The following is a 12127-nucleotide window of genomic DNA, read 5'->3' as shown; positions in this document are numbered from 1 at the left end:
TGTTGCTTCAGGACAGAATGCTCTGAATATATCTGTGAAGTCCATCTGGTCCAATGTGTCACTGAAAGCCCTTGTTTCCTTGTTGACCTTCTGCTTTGATGATCTGTTTGTTGCAATGAGGGAGATGTTAAAATCCCGTACTATGATTATATTATTATGGATGTGTTTCTTTAATTTTGTTATTAATTGGTTTATATAATTGGCTGCTCCCATGTTAGGGGCATAAATATTTACAATTATTAGATCTTCTTATTGTATAGACCATTTAATTATGATATAGTGTCCTTACTTGTCTCTTATTACAGTCTTTGGTTTAAAATCTAATTTGTCTGATATAAGGATTGCCACCCCAGCTTTCTTTTGATGTCCATTAGCATGAGAAATGATTTTCCATCCCCTCACTTTCAGTCTGGAGGTGTCTTTGGTTCTAAAATGAGTCTCTTGCAGAGAGCATATGGATAGGTCCTGCTTTTTAATCCAATCTGATACCCTGTATGTTTTGATTGGGGCATTTAGCCCATTTACATTCAGAGTAAGTATTGAAAGATATGAATTTAGTGCCATTGCATTGCCTGTAAAGTGACTGTTGCTGTATATTTGTATTTTGTTTCTTAAGTAAAGTAAGATCTCTCTTTAACATTTTCTCATCTCATGTCGATTAGGCTCAAGTACATGATACATCCCTTTCTCAGAGAATAAGAGGTCCTCCTCAGACTTTGTTATAACTTAGCATACTCCTTTCAGCTATATAACATTTGGTATTAGTATCATAAATCAATAAGTCTTTGTTTTGGGGCACCATGTATTCCTGTTGCCATTATACAGACTAAGAAAACAAGATGTAAAAATAGTAGGCCCCCTTTAAGCACTTACTTTAGTCACAATCAGAATTAAGTCTAGAACTTAAATTTTTTGACTCTGGTTAGAGATTGAGAAATTTTATTTAGATGGATCATAGAGTATGTGAGCTAAGCCACAAAATGTGGAATGTGTCTCACTTTACAAAAATTTATATTAAAGTTTATATAGGATAAATTAATTTTATATGGAAAATAAAACCACATGCATCTTATTTTGAAAAATCCTAAGGCCAATATAAAAACTAAGATAGTTATTTAAATTTACTCCAAGTGATTTAGCTGCTGGTACTGTGTTCTTTTGCTTACTTTGTCCTGTGGAAAATATAGATACCTATGTACTTAATCTCCTTGTTATTCCTTCTTCCTTCTTCTCTTCTGCAAGACTTTCATAAGGAATAATTCCCTATATTGAAGTCATGCAGAAAATATGTAAACATCCAACACACTCTTGCAAATCTGTTAAGTATAAAGTTGAGCTTATTCGACTTTTCCCAATATAGGCTACCAAGGAAAATGTGCAGAAATAGTATTTTGAGATATAAACCAGTAGAGCCTAATGTGAAATATGAAAAGAACAAAGTAGGAATCAGCCTCCTTTTGTTTACTTCCAGGTACAAATTACTCGATAAGGAGGCTTGCTTAGGTTAAATAAGCATAGATATGGTGCCATGTCAGTGGTTACTATTGTTGAACATACAATTCTGGTCTTAAAGGAATTCTACTTGTGTTATCCCTAGACAATGCAAAAGGGGCATTTGACACCTGGAAAGTAAATAAAAATGACTATTCTGCATTGCTCCCATTGTGTGTGTTTTTTTTAAGATTTTATTTATTATTTGAGAGTTTGAGAGCAAGAGTCAGTGATAGAGAGCACAAAGTGAGGAGGGGCAGAGGGAGAGGAAAGAGCAGACTCCCCCATGAGCAGGGAGCCCAATGTGAGACTTGATCCCAGGACCCTGGGATCATGACCTGAGCTAAAGGTGGACACTTAACCAACTGAGCTGCCCAGGCATCCGCTTCCATTGGTGTTAAACATATCTGTTAATCTCATGATTTGAACAAAGGGCAAGTTTGCCTTGAAACTATGGTTTCCCCAACATGACAACATTTAAGCAAGATCTGTTAAAGATCACTTTTGTAAGGAGAGCAAAAGCTCTCTAAAGGATGTCTTCCCCTAATCACTCTCCTTGGTAGGTACACACAGCTTAGAGACCTTTCTAGTCTTTATTCTAAACTCATTGTTTTTTGGTTGCCTGAGTTTGAACTCTCCTCCCCTACTTTCTAGTTACGTGACTGTGCCCAACAGTCAGTAGGGCTGTTCACCAATATTTTGGTTTCCTCTTTTTCGCACATGGTAGGCTTGTACTTCTCTTCCTTGAAATAGGTCATGGCCACATGACCTCTACGAAGGAGTCAGGGCATCAATCACCATCTTTCTCTTCCCCCTGCATGGCAGCCAGCTTCATATCTGACAACAGATGCTCCATTGGTGGAGCTGTTGTCTTAAACTACTGAGATTTTGGGGTTGTGTTATTGTAATCTCACCTATCCTTACTAACAAAGTGGCTTTGAATAAGTACATAACTCTGTTAGTTTTCTTATGTGTAATATAGGGATATTAATAGTAACTATCTTGGGGCTGGTGTGAGTACTAAATGAGATTATCCAGTTAAAGCACCTAGTACAATGTCTGGCACATGATACATCCTCAGTCAGTGTTGGCTGCTGTTGTTACCCACATTATCCAGAGTCTTGGGGGCTAAATATTATATATATATTTTAAATGTTTTATATTTAAAAAATTCCCCAAATGTACCCCCTTTATATCCAGCCTTTTTAAAAGAATTTTTTTCTTGCACATCTTTCTAAAATGTATCACATTCTTTTTACCTTAAATAGAATTCTTAAGGGCTTAGGGTCATTATTATAAATGTCAATTATTATACTATAATGCAATATAGTTCAGGAGGACACTTTGAAGTGTGCAGGGCACCTGCTCTGATGTTTCAGTGTATTTTTATAGCAGTTTTTGTTCTTTGTAACTTCTTTTCTGTTCTTAGTGTACCTTTGACAATTTTAACAAAAAAATTCATTGACCTAGTATACTGGTTTCATTCTGCTGCAAATTTTGGGAAGATGTTAACCATTTTTTTTTGTTTTTTTTTTTGTTTTGTTTTTTTTAGAATTATACATAACTTAAAAGAAATTAGCCTGAAGTAAGTCACCACTTGGTAAGTATACATTGCTATAATTCCTTGTAGTAGCCTACTGATGTTTTTTCAAAGAAGAAAGAATTCTAATTATCTGTTACTACTGGAAATGTTTCCACTTCACTGTAATTGAGAAGTTAAACAGAGTCTAAATTAGATAGTATTTGTATTCCATCATTTTACCATCCATCAGAAGTATAAAGTAGATTAGCATCACTAGTATACTTCCAGTGTCAACAGATGAGCTTGGGTGCCTGTGGAGGTTCAGGGTGCCTCTGATTCTTTACCTCCAAAGCCTATCTTGTGACTGTACTGGAAGATACTGCTCCCATTCCTGCCATTCTCAGAAACCAAAGTGGCAAAGACTAGTAAAGGTGGAAAAAGGGGGTAAGGCAGGAGAGCAGATTTTCCCAATGCACTCCTAATGTACAAGTGGAGATGGAAATTTGTCATTACCACTTCCAGGTGATGTCAGCTTATTGCATGGTTATTCACAATCCTAGGTTCTCTACTATTATCGTTAGTGTGTGTGTGTGGGGGGACACTAAAGAATTCACAAAGTTCCTGACCCTTATAATTTATCCAACATATGTATTATGGTGAGTTACCAGAGCCTGTGATTTCTGAAGAACAATAAAAGACAATACCTCTGTACATATAGGGTATCTGTTTTTTCATTGGCATTGGTTTCTCCTTCCTCTGTAATAGCCTTTGGACTTTGCTTTGGCAGCAAAGCCCAGTGAAACTATAGCTAAAGATCTACTTTTTCTCAACAGATCTAGACCAATTAGATGTTATCTATTGTCTAGTGACAAAACGCCTGAAATAATTGGAATGGAATCATTGTAGTAGCAAAATCCTGAAGGGGGAAAAAAAGTCATTAGCTTCTGCTATTTAGACCCCCGGAACTGCCTGACTCCTGATCTTTTCCAAGGCTTCTGGGGCTATCTCATACCCAAAAAATCATTTTCTCCTTTTGTCCATTTCTGTTGCTTATCACTAAAAAACTACACAATAAACTTTTATGTTTTATGTTTCGTAGTGAGCATTAATGTAAATAGATATTTTAAATGCTAGTTAAATTTTAAATATATTGAAAAAGAAGATACTTTTTTTAGAATAGAATTTTAATGATTTTGAGTAAAGGCAATTTCTAAAATAGGATGTTGTGTACCATTTATAGAGCGTGTGCTACTTGTCAAGTGTCATGCTAAGTGCCTGTGTGTGTGTGTACAGTTATTTTAAAATATATATGTATAAAACTTTGTCATTACAATGACTTAGTGAGTAAGCTTACTATCCCTGTTTTACATATGAAGAAACTGAAGCCTAGAATGGTTAATTTGGCAGTCACACAGCAGGAAAATGGTGGAGGTAGGGTTTATAACCAGATCTGGTTGACTTAACCACTATGATATATTGGTTCCCATATGAAAAATAATATTATTTTTTTGATTCAATTATAAGCTAGTACCTGCTTGGAAATTAGGTATATCCTCTTTTTTTTTTACTAGGGCTCTGAGAACATAGCAGAATGAATGTTGATAAAAATAAGCAGCAGATTTATAACACATCTCCAAAGTGGAAATGGTTGTAAATATCAGTCCTCTAGTCAACTACCATTACTGCATTTGTTTCACATTCTGTTTTCAAAAGAGAGATATTTAGGGTGCCTGGGTGGCTCAGTCAGTTAAGTCTGCCTTTCACTCAGGTCATGATTCCAGGGTCCTGGGATCGAGTCCCACATCAGGTCCCTACTCAGTGGGGAGTCTGCTTCTCCCTCTCCCTCTGCTATGTGTGCACGCTCTCTCTCTCTGTCAAATATTAAATAAAATCTTTAAAAAGAGAGAGATTTAATTCAATTACCCTAGATAATACTAAGCTTAGTCAGAAGTTTATATTTAAAAATTTGTGATATAGATTTTAATTGAATTAGGATTTTATTGCCTATATTGTTATAATCTAGTATTTTTTCCTGTTTTTTTAATATAAACTGATACAAACCTAGAAAGTGTATAACCTACTATAGAACAGGGAAGTGAGATTGTTCAACTAAGAATCATTACTAACTTTCATCTCATAGAATGAATGGAGAGAGCTTGGTCAATATAACTGCATGCTTTCTGAAATTTCTAAACACTCTATGATGAAAAATTAGTTGACATGATGGAACTTTTTCTACACAAAAGAATAATTTAAAAAATTATAGATGCCTCTCAGTATTTAGGATTCTAAAAGCATGCCACAAGAAACCAGCTTTATGCCTAAAGAGCCCTCTTGTTCAGTTGTTTCAAGCTAGTATTATTTACAAGTCCTTGGTTAGCATTTTCCAGTTTTCACAATTCAGAAGTTTTTAAATTTTGTGCAAAATTTTCTGGGAAATGTTTTCTGCATCTTTAAAGAATTACTGATTTTCAATTACCTTGAATGATCTAATTAAGTGTAATTATATCAATACATCCAAACCTAAACACTGTTGAAATGAAATGCCCAAGTGCCAAGATGTATGTCATATTGTCAAAGATTGTGGATTCATATAACAAAAAATCTTATTCTACCATAAATATTTATTTGTGAAAACACTGAGGCAGAATTGTGAGACCTTGCCTGTAGTACAAATACAATTACGTATTTAAAATGAGGCAAAAATAAAGGTATACAAAAGGCATCCAGTGCAGTGGTCCCCATGTGTACATAGCCAAACATGGGAGACAGCTATGTTCTGGTTTTCTCCAGGAATCCTCCCAAGTTTAAGGGTAGTTCTTAGAACTGTACTTCAACATGAATGGGTGTATCTATTCATTACTCCTCCTCTTAATACACAGTATATAATTTCATTAGGAAGGAGCAGGAATGGAATTAGGCTCTGTATCAGTCAGGGTTCTGCAGTGAAACAGAACCAATATGTATAATAACTAACTAACTAACTAACTAACTAACAACTAACTAACTAAATTTGTTTTCAGGCATTTGGCTTATGAGATTGTGGGGACTGACAAGTGTCCTACAGGCTGGACACTCAGATAGTTGCTGAAGTTTCAGTCTTGAGGCAAATTCCTTCTTCTCCTGGAAACCTCAGTTTTTGCTCTTAAGGCCTTCAATTGATTGATGAGGCCCATTCACCTTATTGATGGTAATCTCCTTCACTTAAAGTCAACTGATTGTAGATATTAAGCACATTTACAAAAATACTTTCACAGCAACATCTAGATCAGTGTTTGATTAAAAAACTGGGTACTATAGCATAGCCAAGTTGACACACACACTAATCATCCCTCAGTCTCTATGTGGCAACCATGCTGGTAGAAGGAAGTCTCTGGAAAATTTTCAGACATAGCCCAACTTTTGCTTCAGGGTGGCTGGGAAAAGGAAGTAGAACAGGTGTCACCTCTTGCCCCTTCTTTCCTCAAGACATCGCCCACACTACTTCCCCAGTGATCGTGCAGTCATGGTGGTGGAGCAGAAAGGTAGCTCTGCTCTAGATAAGCTAGGAAATGATGGTTTAATGATTTCTGGGAAACTTGGGTTGAAGAGGTCAAGATGTAGATGATTTTAGGATGGCTTTTGATAAATAACTCTTGTGGGGTTAGGGTGAAGGGCTTCATTTCCTGCTGAAAATGATAGCCGAGGTTTCACTTTGCTGATGAGAGTCTAAATAAGATTTTACTTTGGAATGCCAATTATGGAAGCTCTTTGGGCCTCTCCTCTATCTTGGCACAAAATCATAATATTCGATAATAAATTAATACTGTTAGATGAGCAGCTAGGCTCAAGACTAGTGAGGATTTGAGGTTTCCAAATCTCTTTTGCTTTCAGAACCTCTGAAATATGTTTTCTTCTTGTGGCTGCTTTATGCTAAAAAACCTGTGGACTGGGACAGAGAAAAGAAACAGTAATGGAAAGACTGGATCCTGGATAAGCATAAAATTATTCACTATTTAGAAGTCTTGAAGGTATAATCCAAAATATGGGTCATGGAAAATTTTAAGACATAGCAATGTTATGAGACATCTTTAAATAGTCCTGTTTTGTATAACAGGCCAGTTAAATAATGAAGGGTAGAAATAAAAAATAAGACTTATGCAATATGATAAGGGGATGAAATTTTGCTTCCAACTTTACCTTTGGAAACATGGATAGCTAATAAAATCCTGTAGAAATTACTTTCATGTCTTTACTCAATAAAATCTGACCAATGAGAAAATGTAACTTATAACCTACTAATGAAATAGTTACAAAATAAACACACACTTTCCTTTATTTCGGAGTAATTTCAGCCAAGAATGAAATAGCTAACAAAAGCCACAGAGTTATTATCATCCAATGCAGGCGAATCATTTATTAAAACCATAATCCCTCAAATAGATACAAACTGAAAATTGTGCAGAAATATTGTGCAGTATTTGTCTCAAGTAACTTTATGGCAGTCTCTACCTCTATAACACAATCCAAGTTTATTTCATTATTTTGAAAGAAAAGATTTCAATTTACTCATATTATGTCAGGATCAACACTTAGCAAGTTCAATCATTTTTAAAATTTACCTATGGTTAAAAGATAACCGAAAACAAACAATCCAAAGGTGGGAGTGGGGGGAAGAAAGAAAAGCATACTTACATGATGGTTTGTAAAGGCAAAAAGTTAAAACATTTCTGCCCTTGAAAATAATTGAAAAACTGTAATGACGTTTCACTTCCCAGTTGAGGCTGAGACGAAGCAATGTGCTAGAATGTGTTTTAGAATCCCTAGGGATTGGACAAACCTTCAGTAGGACTCCTTGTTTGGCTCTCTCCTACCACAAAGAAAAGTGCTTTGTTTGCTCCAAAGAGAATTTACACAAAATCTCAGCAGACATATCTGCTATTTTATAACAGATAAAACTCCTGAGGTATGTCTTTTACAGCTAGAAGTAAGATAATAGACATTTATTAAGACCTCACTTCCATTTTATTACCTGATAAAAACAGATGAATGAGACTCTCTACTTATAACCTATTACCTTGATTAAAAACAGATAAATGCAATTTTATGTGAAGACCTCAAAGCAATTTTAGCATTGCTTTCATATGAGTAGGAAAAAAATGTATATTTTTCCCCTCTGTTTCTAAGTCCAGAGAGTCAGGGTGTCCAGTGCTCACTTTCTCAGAACTTGATGGTACACTTTTTTTGCCAGGTTATTCTCATTGATTCCGAATGGAGGCTGGGCCTTTTGGCATGGTTAAATGTCATGTTCCAGGTTGTATTTTTGCTAATTTCTTAATACATTAAAAAATTATTTTTTCTGCTTCTGAGTCTCACTTAGTAAAGCTTCTCTGATGGATTGAGCCAAAGAACTAGTGCTTGATTACTGAGTTTGAGTGTAATTAGTCTGATGTTTTTTCACATTTCCCCCAACTGAGTTTAATAAAATCCTTCTTTGCTCATGGGACACTTTAGGTAGAAAGTTCAGTTGTTTGAGACGGAGCCAGCCAGTACCCCCAGGCCACATGGACCCTCAGTAACTCATGAGAATGAGGTGCCCTGTTGGATTGTCTCCAACTTGACTCGCCATTTCCAATTCATTATGCCATTTCTTAAAATAGATGAAGACTCAAATGAGAGAAAAAAAATTATCTACTGAAAAACTTTCACTGCTGATTCAACTTAACAACAGTTATTTTGTGGGTTGTGATGTCAATGTCTATTATAATTCAATTTCGCTGTCTTTTCTTTTAAAATACAAGAAAAATTGTGCAAAGAGCAGAGACCAGATATCCTGCAAATGTGCATGGGAAAGCTGAAGAGGCAGGAAGCGAAATTAAAGTTTGGTCCGTGTCCACCAGATATTGAGAGTAATGGGAAAATGTAGAGACACTTTATCGTCATTTGTTGGTTCTTCTAGTTTTTCAAGTTCTCAGCAGAACCAGGATGAAAGTCATTCTATAATAAACAAATGATTTCATGGTAATGGAGTTAAAACTTACAAAAAGGGAGTGAAGAAACTTTCCGGAAATATTTGTTTATGTTTCCCCAGCTGCTTAGTGTTCAGGTAAATCTAAATGCTGAGGATAAATCCTGAACTACTTCAAAATAATGTGATCATATTAGAAAATGTACTTCCTGGTTCCCATGTCAGTATTCAAAGTAATTCATTTTGAGAAAATACACCTATTGCTAAAATTGACCATGCTGTGTGGCCACACTGAAGATTTTGCTAAGCCAGTGGAAATATTTCTAAGATTGCTGTAATGCACATGCCCTCCATGAAGACAGTCTTTCCAATATACTGTTTTCCACAACTTTGGGGAGAATTCACTGGAGCATGGGTGCTCAGGTGTGAACACATGATTTGAAATCACATTAGGAGGCCAAATGAAGTTTTCAATTTTTTCAAACATAAAAAAATAAGGGGACTTGAATTTGTCAGAGAGGTCTGGGAAAGCTTTCCTAAGAAGACACTATTAAGCTGAGATCTAAAAGGCAAATATCTTTTCTTTAGTAACATGATTTGACCAAGGCCTAAAAGCAAGGAAGAAAACAGACTGTAAGATGCAGCTGAATGGCTCCCAATTAATTAAATCTTGAGTGCCTTTGTGTAAAACATAGCCTAAGCTCTGGAGATATAATAGTGAGTCAAGACACACTCAGACACGGTCCTCATGTTGGTTCCTCTCTATGGAGGGAGACAAACACTAGTCAAATTGCAGAAATAAATACAACATCATCACTCTGTTAAATAGACCAAGATGCTAGGGGTACATACACAAAGGAAATGTGAACTAATTGTGGCTCCCAAGGAAGGCTTTGCTATGAAAGTTACAACTGAGCAAAGATCTAAATAAGAGTTAAATAGCTGAAGAGAGGAGAGCACAGTGTTTTAGGCAGAGGGAACAGCATGAACAAAAGTTTGACTGTTTCATCCTTACTACAGGGACTTCTGTTTTCCTCCCAAATAATGCTTTACAACATGTGAAAGTCTGAACTTTTTCTGTTCAAGTTCTAAATAAATTCAGAGTGGCTGAAGAATAAATTAATCAGGGTCTTGAACTGGGCTATGGGGGGGGCAGTGGTTTTTGATGTATACTGAGGCAGTGGACTAAGAAAGGAGTAGAGGAAATATGGAATGAGCTCAGTACCATACTTAGATCTGAGAAAAAGAGGCTCTGGGCTTCAGAGGGCTCTCAAATCACGAATATATACAACATATAAACAATAAATTATTAAAAAAACCATAAGCTCTTCTTTCACTAAACATTCCTGCTTGTGGACTAACACCCATCAGGCTACAGGCAAATGCTTTCCCACATCTTTTAACTACCTCCTAAGAATAAAAAACAATTACATCTGAATGCTGTGACATATTGTGGGTTATGCTACCTCCAATATGAGAAAAGGAGAATGCTTCGGAGTCCAGGGAGGATTTGAAGGCGGAAACACTTAAATAAGAGAAAGACAAACTAATTAACTTGTCAAATTCTTCTTCTCACAGCATGAATACATTATATATCTGCATAATGAAGTTTTATTTCCCACTAGTGCTGAGCATCCATTTTCTTGCTTCCCTCCATATAAAGCAATTTATGGTTCTGGACTTACTCCAGATATCCTCAGTATTTGCAATTATTGTAAATGATGGCTGAAGAGTATTTTGCAATATTAAACAATTAATATTGCTCTCTTATATTTGTGTGTATCTATGCCTAGATGTAATATACTTAAAGTGTGATACCAACTCTTAAACATCGGCAACTAGATGGATATTGAATGCTAGAAATGCAAGTAGTTTTATTAAATGTTTAATGAGAGTATTTTAACTTTCAAAAATTAAAATAAAAATTCAGCATTTAATCTTGCTTTATAATTTGATATTCATTATAGTTTATATTGTATCTTTTAATTTTAATAATTTTGTATATTTTAGAAGAAAAAGAACTATTAACACATGAAAAGTTTTCATATTTCTGCATTTTAATTTACATTTCTGATTAAAATATATTTAAATTTTTATACCCTTTATACAACTACATTTTACTTTCTAATCTTTTAGACCCATGAGAATGAGGGCTAGTGAAAAATAGAGAATTTTGATAGAAATGGGGAATTCAAAAGTACAGATTAGAAAAGAAAAAAGCTATAAAGACAAAAGAAATACAGAATTTTCAGAGTGAAGGTCTACTTAAGTTAAAAATAAAAATATGGGAACACTGAAAGTGAGCAGACTTCTATTGAGCATGGCCCTAATAGAGTTTGTTAGCAAGAGATAACAAGTTCTTTTTTAATGGAGATGTAACCACTGATCAAAACAATGCAAATTAACAATAACCTTATTCTCATCAACCCACAACTTAAGTAGGTCAGATAAAAACCTCTCTCAACTTTACATTCTTTATTAAATGAAGATTTAATTATTAATTAAAACAACAAAAATGAAAAAGAAGATCAGTTTTACATCAATTTCATAACCCAGAAACAACAAAAGCAACTCTGACCTGCCAATTAGAAGTTGGAGAAATGAATGGTCTTGAAATTAGCAAATAGGGGAAGAATACTCTAAAGCATCTGACTGGATGATGATCTTAGAAATGGCAATGCCTTATCCTTCCGACAATGTTCTTAGTAAAACACATTCAGGTTCAAATTAATGATTAGAATTTTCCATTGCATGAACATGGCAGAATTTTTAATATTTTATTCCAAAATTCTTTCAAATAGGAGATTGTAGAAACTGGCTTTTTTGTTCTTAGAAACTGCTTTGTTATGATTGGCTTCAGCCAATGAATGTATTTGTGATAAGAAACACTTAAATTCCCAATTAAAATGCCATGAAATGTCATTTGCACACAGAAAGGCTCAGATGTAATTACTAGAACTGAAAAAAAAAAGTGCCAATTAACAGCAAACAACCAATAATATTCCAGGAATAAAAACGTATGTCAAACTAGTACATGGGCATAATGTTCAGTTACAGAATAATGTATATTCAATATTCATCTAAGCTTAATGATACCTTTCATGGCACAACAGCACAATATTGATAGAACTTAATGGCAGGTATCTAGGATTGGTAGAAATTATCTT

General features: G+C 35.0%; 1 long non-coding RNA gene across 6 annotated transcripts in view; it reads left to right on the top strand.

Annotated features, from left to right (window-relative positions):
• LOC148110039 (uncharacterized) overlaps window positions 1–12127 on the top strand; it is a 322676-nt gene that overhangs the window by 61207 nt on the left and 249342 nt on the right. For all 6 annotated transcript variants that reach the window (XR_015724384.1, XR_015724383.1, XR_015724387.1 and 3 more), the window contains exon 5: window positions 3044–3091. This is a non-coding gene — a long non-coding RNA (uncharacterized LOC148110039). The remainder of the gene's footprint in view (window positions 1–3043; window positions 3092–12127) is intronic.

Source organism: Ursus americanus, chromosome 5, assembly GCF_024610735.1.
Source record: "Ursus americanus isolate L20-20 chromosome 5, mUrsAme1.1.p, whole genome shotgun sequence".
Lineage (NCBI taxonomy): Eukaryota > Metazoa > Chordata > Mammalia > Carnivora > Ursidae > Ursus > Ursus americanus.
This window is presented reverse-complemented; position numbering and strand designations above follow the sequence as displayed.